This window comes from Oryx dammah, unplaced genomic scaffold (assembly GCF_014754425.2).
Source record: "Oryx dammah isolate SB20612 unplaced genomic scaffold, SCBI_Odam_1.1 HiC_scaffold_1598, whole genome shotgun sequence".
Lineage (NCBI taxonomy): Eukaryota > Metazoa > Chordata > Mammalia > Artiodactyla > Bovidae > Oryx > Oryx dammah.
The window spans coordinates 1-6815 of record NW_024071710.1 but is presented as its reverse complement, the minus strand read 5'-3'; the positions used below and the strand labels follow the sequence as shown (position 1 = coordinate 6815).

Below are 6815 nucleotides of genomic sequence, written 5' to 3'. Positions count from 1 at the left end.
GCTGTGCTGGTGGAAGGCGGGCCCCTCTCCCGCCGCGCGTGCTGTGCCGGTGCAAAGGCCTGTCTCCCGTCGCTGCAGGTCCTACATCTCCTTCGATATCCTGAGAAGAGTGCTGAGGGATTACTTCAAATTTGACGTCTTCTACTGCATGAACATCACGGACATTGACGATAAGGTAAAGGGAGTTCTGAGGATTAAATTTTAAATCCAGTGGATGGCACGAGGGGAGAAATGACCTCGGGTGAGTGAATAAACCCACGTTGGCTTAGCCAGCTCAGCTCGGTGCTCGCTGTGTGAACCCCACCCCGCTCCCCGCGGGACTTGTATTGCGGTTTATGCGGATGACGCTTTGTGTTCACCTGCTTTGATGCTGTTGAAAACCCGGGTAAATGTGAGCAACCCCCGGGGCGGGCGTGGGGGAGGGTGGGCTCCGGCTGACCCTGCTCAGAAGGTCGAGGGGGAGCAGCGTTCTCGGATGCCGCCTGTAGCAGCCAGGACCCCCACCTCCCCTGGCTCAGGGTCGCCCTCTGTGCGGGCCCTGGGCACCGCCCGGCTGACCCCGCTTCCCTCCTCTGCGCCCAGATCATCAAGAGGGCCCGGCAGAACTACCTGTTCCAGCGGTACCGGGAGACGCAGCCCCAGGCAGCACAGCTGCTGGAGGACGTGCGAGCTGCCCTGCAGGTGGGTCACTGCCGCTCCGGGTCCCCATGGCTCCCCGTCCACCCTGTCCCCAGCACAGGGGCTGCTGTCAGCAGGCTCTGTGACACGCAGCGTGACGAGGTCTCCGTCCTGGAGCTCCCCCGGGCCGTGGGGAAAACCACCAGCAGAGACACCCGAGGGGGGGTCGGGGTGGGGGTGGGGGCTGGTGACCACTCCCGCCACTTACGGGAGACGCTCAGCGCCGGTCACTGTGCTCAGCGCTGACCTGGGAACCTTCCACATGGAGTCACAACCGAATCAAAGGCGTGTGACCAAGAGGCCAAGCTGCCAGGCTTCTTAAGTGGGTGGTCCTGGAGGTTTTCAGAGTTATCTGCATAAATTAGTCCTCTCCAGTCTAACATTTTGTTTTGAAAAACAGTATTACAGATTATGGTTATTTTGAGGTCACATAAGGCAAGTTCTTTTTCTTAATCACCATCTGTAGTAATTACAGTAACGATTGTCGTTGTGCTTATAATGTATTATCTCCGCCAGAAGAAATAGAAATAAAATTAGAGCTTAGCAGTCATCCTCTAGGCTGAGCAGTGAGGCCTCTGTGATGGAGGCGTCGTGGGGGACACCTCTGTGTCCCGGGCGCGGCCTTAGGGCAGCTTCCTCAGTCCAGGGTCACGTCAGAGGGACGGGCCCCGCGACCTTAGCGCCACCTGCCTCTTGGGGACACGCGGGATGACGCCCTGGGGACCCAGACCGCCAGAGGCCGCGGGCGGGGGGCAGGACCGGCCTCTTCTGCGTGGAGCCAGCAGTGAGCGCGGGGCTCTGCTGAGCCGGGCTAACGGCGTGGCCTCTCCTCACACGCACAGCCGTTCTCCGCGAAGCTGCAGGAGACTGCGGACCCAGACAAGAGGCAGATGCTGGAACGCCTGCAGCGCGCGGTGGCGCAGGCCGCGGAACCACTGGAGGGCGCGCTGCGGGCTGGGCAGGCCGGGCAGGAGCTGGACGGCCACGTGCAGGTGAGGCTGAGGTGCGTCCCGTGAAGGCGGCGCCCTCGGCAGACGCGGGGGCCCGGCTTCCCAGGGTTATCCCACTGCTTGTACCAGCACCGCCTGGGGAAGCCGAGGGGAGATGCCGCGGGTCCCCCTTGGGCGTGAGCGTGGTCTGCTGCCCTCTGCCCCGCCGCGGTCGCCACCTCCTCGGGCCTGAGCCGTGCACCCCGTCCCCTCCGCGCACCCCGTCCCCCTCCGTGCACCCCGTCTCCCGCCGCGCACCCCGTCCCCCGCCGCGCACCCCGTTCCCCTCCGTGCACCCCATCCTCCTCCTTGCATCCCGTGCCCTGCCGGGCACCCTGTCCCCCTCCCGCGTCCCTTCCTCCGCGGTCCCTGCCCTCTCTGGCCTGAGCGCCCCCTGGTCCCCCTGGCTCTTCTCCTCGACACCTGCGCCCCCTGCTGGCCACTCACAGAAGGTGCAGAGGACCAGGTCGTGGAAGGTGCAGCCGTGTCAGGGGGCAGGACTGCAGGGCCCCCACTCCTGGGTGTGCGTGTCCCGAGCTTGGTGAGGGGTCGGGAGCACAGGGTCGTGGGGACGAGGCTTTCCCGCGCCTGCATCTGAGACCACACACAGGATCAGGGATGCTTCAGGGCAGCCAGAAGCTGGTTACATTTCTGTTTCCAACAGCGATGCTGGGAGTTTTCTTGGGCGATTCCAGCAACGTCCTTCTCATTAAAATTGTACAGTACGCATAACATGCGGTTTCCCAGCTTAACCGTTTTTAAGCACATTCATGTCGTGGGAACACCACCACTGGTCATCTCCAGAAATGGTTTTCATTTTCCTGAACTGACATGCTGTCTTGCTGCTTCCCACCCCCATGGATCCGGCTGCTCTCGGGACCTCACAGACGTGGAATCATTCGGGATTCCTCCTCTGATGGCTGGATTATTTCACGTAGCAAACTGTCCTCAAGGTCCATCCAGGTCGTAGCCCATATCAGAAGGTCCTTTCTTCTTGGGACTGAGTGATATTCCGTCCTGTGGGCTGGACCACGTTTTGTGTATCCCTTCATCTTTGATGAACGTTGTTTTTGCCTTTGTTGTGAACTTTGCTGCTGCAAACACGGTGTGACCATCCCTGCTCCTTGTTCTTTAGTGTGTTTCCGCAGAAGCGGCTCGTACAGAGACTCAAGCCAGTATTCTGAGGAACCACTGTGTTAGTTTGCAGTAGTAAGTGTTCCTTCCTGACTTTGCAGGCCATTTGGTCCATGCCAAGAGGTCCTTGAAGTTTGGTTCCCTGATAGCTCAGTTGGTAAAGAATCTGCCCGCAATGCAGGAGACCTGGGTTCAATCCCTGGGTTCGGAAGATCCCCTGGAGAAGGGAAAGGCTCCCCACTCCAGTATTCTGGCCTGGAGAATCCCATGGACTATAGTCCACGGGGTCGCAAAGAGTTGGACAAAGCGACGTACGCTTTCACTTCCACACGCCATGGTCATACTTGGTCCGTGCCAAATGGTTCTAGGTACAGCTGCCCTTCGGAGCCTTTTGGTGTGGACCAGATGCCTTACCTGTGACCGCGCCCTCCTCCTCGCATGTTCCCGGTGTCCCGCTGGTGTGCCTGTACAGCAGCACGTGGTGCGGCCAGGCTCGTCCCCGTGTGGGAGATGTAGAGTGTTGGGTGGTGACTCCCGCGGGGTGAAACTGCGTTTCTCTCGCCTCTCGTGGGACTGAGTGCCCTTCCGTGTGTTGACTTCCTGGTCGTCATTAGCACAGGCATCTTCCACGCCAGTTTCCTCTGGGCGGTTTGTCTTCTTTCTGGTTTGTAAGCATCCTTATGTTTCCTGGACGCTAGTTGTTTGTCATTTAAACGTGTTGCAAACACTTTCTCCTAATGTGTGGTTTCTCTTTTAATAACACAGAGTCTTAGTTTTAATGCAATCAAGTTGATGAAGCTGCTGCTTTTATCCTTAGCATTTTCGTCTTAAGAAATTTTTCTTACCCTGAAACATGACTATATTCTCCAGTATTGTCTTCTAACGATTTTAAAGTTGTGCAGTTCACATTTGAGTCTTTGGTCCCCCAGAATTTGTTTGGATTTGAGGGTTTTTTCTGTGTGTGCGTGCGTGCATGTGGGGGGGGGGTCGTGTGCAAGCACACGTGTGCGTGCGTGCACACGTGTGTGTGTAGCTGTGGGAGGTCTTAGTTGCGGCCTGTGAGCTTCTTTTGTAACTGTTTATTTTATATTCGGGTGTAGCCGGTTAACAACGTTGTGATACTTTCAGGTGGACCGCAGAGGGACTCAGCCACACGTATACACGTGTCCACGTATTCGCTCTCCCCTCAATCCCCCTCCCTTCCATGCTGCCACATCACCTTGAGCAGAGCTCCTGTGTCTGTGTGTACGCCTCGGTCCCTAACTCCCTAGCTACCCCTTCCCTGCATTCCTACCCCCAGTGACTGTAAGTTCATTCTCTGTTAGTCTGTTTCTGTTTTGTAAATAAGTTCCTTTGTATCATTTCTTTCTGGTTCCAGTATAAGTGAGATTTCTGCTTCTCTGACTTCCTTCCCTCACTATGACAATCCCCGGCTTCCTCCGGCGGCATGCACGCTCCTAGGTGCAGCATGTAAGATCCAGTTCCCTGACCAGGGATTGAACCTGGACCGCCTGCACTGGGAGCGCAGAAGCTTAGCCACTGGACTACCAGGGGAGTCCCCAGAATTCGTTTGGGAAGTCATCTGAGCAGGGATCCAGTCCTCCCCAAACACGGCAAGCCCGGCTGTGCTCAGGGGCTGCAGACCCCTCTGCTGTGTGTCGGTCTCAGCGCTGCCCTTCTGGGCGGTTAGCTGCCCTGCCTGAGTGTCGTGGTGTCTTGGCACCGATGCTGGGAGGGCAGGAGGCCTCGCCCTGGTTTGTTCTCCAGATGTGTTGTGACTGCTCCTCGGCTTGCCGACTCCCACACAAGACACCTTGGACTTTAAATGTTACGTATTGAAGGATCCTTTCAGAGATCCGCCTCTGGCTGTGTCCAGCCTCTCTTTCTGTTCCACGAAGACTTTTAAAAAGAGTCTTATCTTCGAGCAGTTTCAGGTTCCCAGTGAGATGGACAGGAAGGCGCAGAGGTTTCCCGTGGCCGTCCCCGCCCCAGCCCGCCCCCATGCACACGGAGCCCCGCCCCCGTCAGCCTGCCCCCAGAGCTGGGGTTTGTTGCGGCTGGTGACGCTCCACTGAGACGTCGTCATCGCCCAGGGTCCCCATTTGCCCTGGGTTCTCCCTTGGTGTCGTGCCTCGTGCAGGTCTGGACACATGTGTGATGATGCGCCTCTGCCCTCGTGTCCTCACGCAGGGTAGGCTCCCTGCCCTGAAAGTCCTCTCTGCTCCTCCTGTTCATCCCCTTCACACGCAAACCCTGGTGGGCTCTGAGTCTTGTACAGGGTCGCGTGTGGCCTTCTCTGAGCATCACAGACTCGGAATATTGCAGTGTGTGCCCTGCTCAGATCGGCTGCTTTCACTTAGTGATGTGAACTGAAGGGTCCTGCAGGTCTCACCAGGGCTGCGGGCTGGTTTCTCTTTAGCACTCAAGGTCAGTCCACGTCTGGATGGACCGCAGTGGACCTGTCCATCCACCTACTGAAGTGCCCCTTGCTTGCTTCCACATTTTGGCAGTGACGCGTAATGCTTCTCCGAACAAGCTTGTTATGTGTGGACATAAATTTTCAGCTCCTTTGGGTGAACACCGAGGTGCTTAACTGCTGGACCACGTGGTGAGAGCGTGTGCCGTGTGTTCAGAAGCCCGCAAGCTTCCGAAGCGGCTGCACCCTCGCACCCCCAGCAGGGATGGTCCGAGTTCCGGCCGCTCCGGCTCCTCACCGGCGCTGGTGTCGTCGGTGGTCAGCATTCGGCTGTTCTGGTAGCTGTGCAGCGGGCTCTTGTTAGCATTTGCGTTTACCTGATGACACACTAGGTGGGACACCTGTAGGTGTGTTTGCCGTCTTGAATCATGTTTGGCAGAGTGTCTGTTAGAGTCTTTGAGCCATTCTGCAGTCAGGCAGTTTTCTCATTGGTGAGTTCTAAGAGTGCTTTGTTTTGGATAACAGTCCTTTACCAGACGCGTCTTTTGCAAACAGTTTCTCCCAGTCCGTGGCTTGTCTTTTCATTTTCCTGACAGTGTCTTTCCCGGAGCAGAAAATTTTAATTGTAAAGGAATCCAGCCTATCAAGTCTTGCTTTTCAAGAATCGTCCGTTGGTGGTGTTGGGAAGAAGTCATTGCTGAACCCAAGGTCGTCTGGGTTTCTTCCTGTGTTATCTTCTAGAAGTATCATAGTTTCCTGCTTTCCACTTAGGCCTGTGTTCTAGTTTGAGTCAGCCCTTCCGAAGTGTGTGATGGCTCGCTCTGGACTCGTGGCTTCTGGACGTGATGCCCAGCGGTCGAGCACAATTCCTCAGAGACTGTTTCTGCTCCCTTTTATTGCTTTTGTTCCTTTGTCGGAGAGCAGGTGACGGTGTTTAGCAGTCTGTTTCTGGACTCTGTTCTCTTCCATCACTTCACTTGTTAGCCCCACACCATCTTCTTGTGTTTTTGCTGCGTTGGGGCTGCAGGGTCGTTGATTGTGGTGCGTGGACTCTGCAGTTTGGGCACACGGCTTACTTGCTCTGCAGCATGTGGGATCTATGTTCCCCGACCAGGGATCGAACCTGAGTGCCCCGAATGGCAGGCAGATTCTTACCCACTGGACCACCAGGCAGGTTCCAGCACTGCCCGTCTTGAGTGACGGCGAGTCTTGGAGTGGGGACGGTCAGTCCTCCAGCCTTGTTCTTCAGCTTCAGTGTTGTGCTGGCTATCCTGGGTCTTTCGCCTCCTGTCCTTGTAAACTTTAGATTCGGTTTGTCAATACCTGTGAAGCGACTTGATAGGAATTTGATGAGGATTGGACTGAATCTACAAATCAAGTTGGGAAGATCTGATACCTTGACGGTGTTGAATCTTCGTACCCCCAGACCTCAACTCTCTTTCCTTTTCTCTCTTCAGAGGTTTGTAGTTTTCCTCATGTAGATCTTATACGTACTTTGTAAAACTCATATGCAGCTATTCCATTTTGCAGGAGCTAATGTAAAGGCTACTGGGATTTTAATTTCAAATCCCAAATGTATGTCTTCGCATATAGTTTTG

General features: G+C 56.0%; 1 long non-coding RNA gene across 1 annotated transcript; it reads left to right on the top strand.

The window, feature by feature from the left end:
- The first annotated feature begins 2125 nt into the window (after positions 1–2125).
- Positions 2126–3528, top strand: LOC120859568. Its single transcript, XR_005720110.1, has 2 exons — positions 2126–2208; positions 2332–3528. It is a non-coding gene; the product is annotated as an uncharacterized LOC120859568 (long non-coding RNA).
- The last annotated feature ends 3287 nt before the right edge of the window (positions 3529–6815 follow it).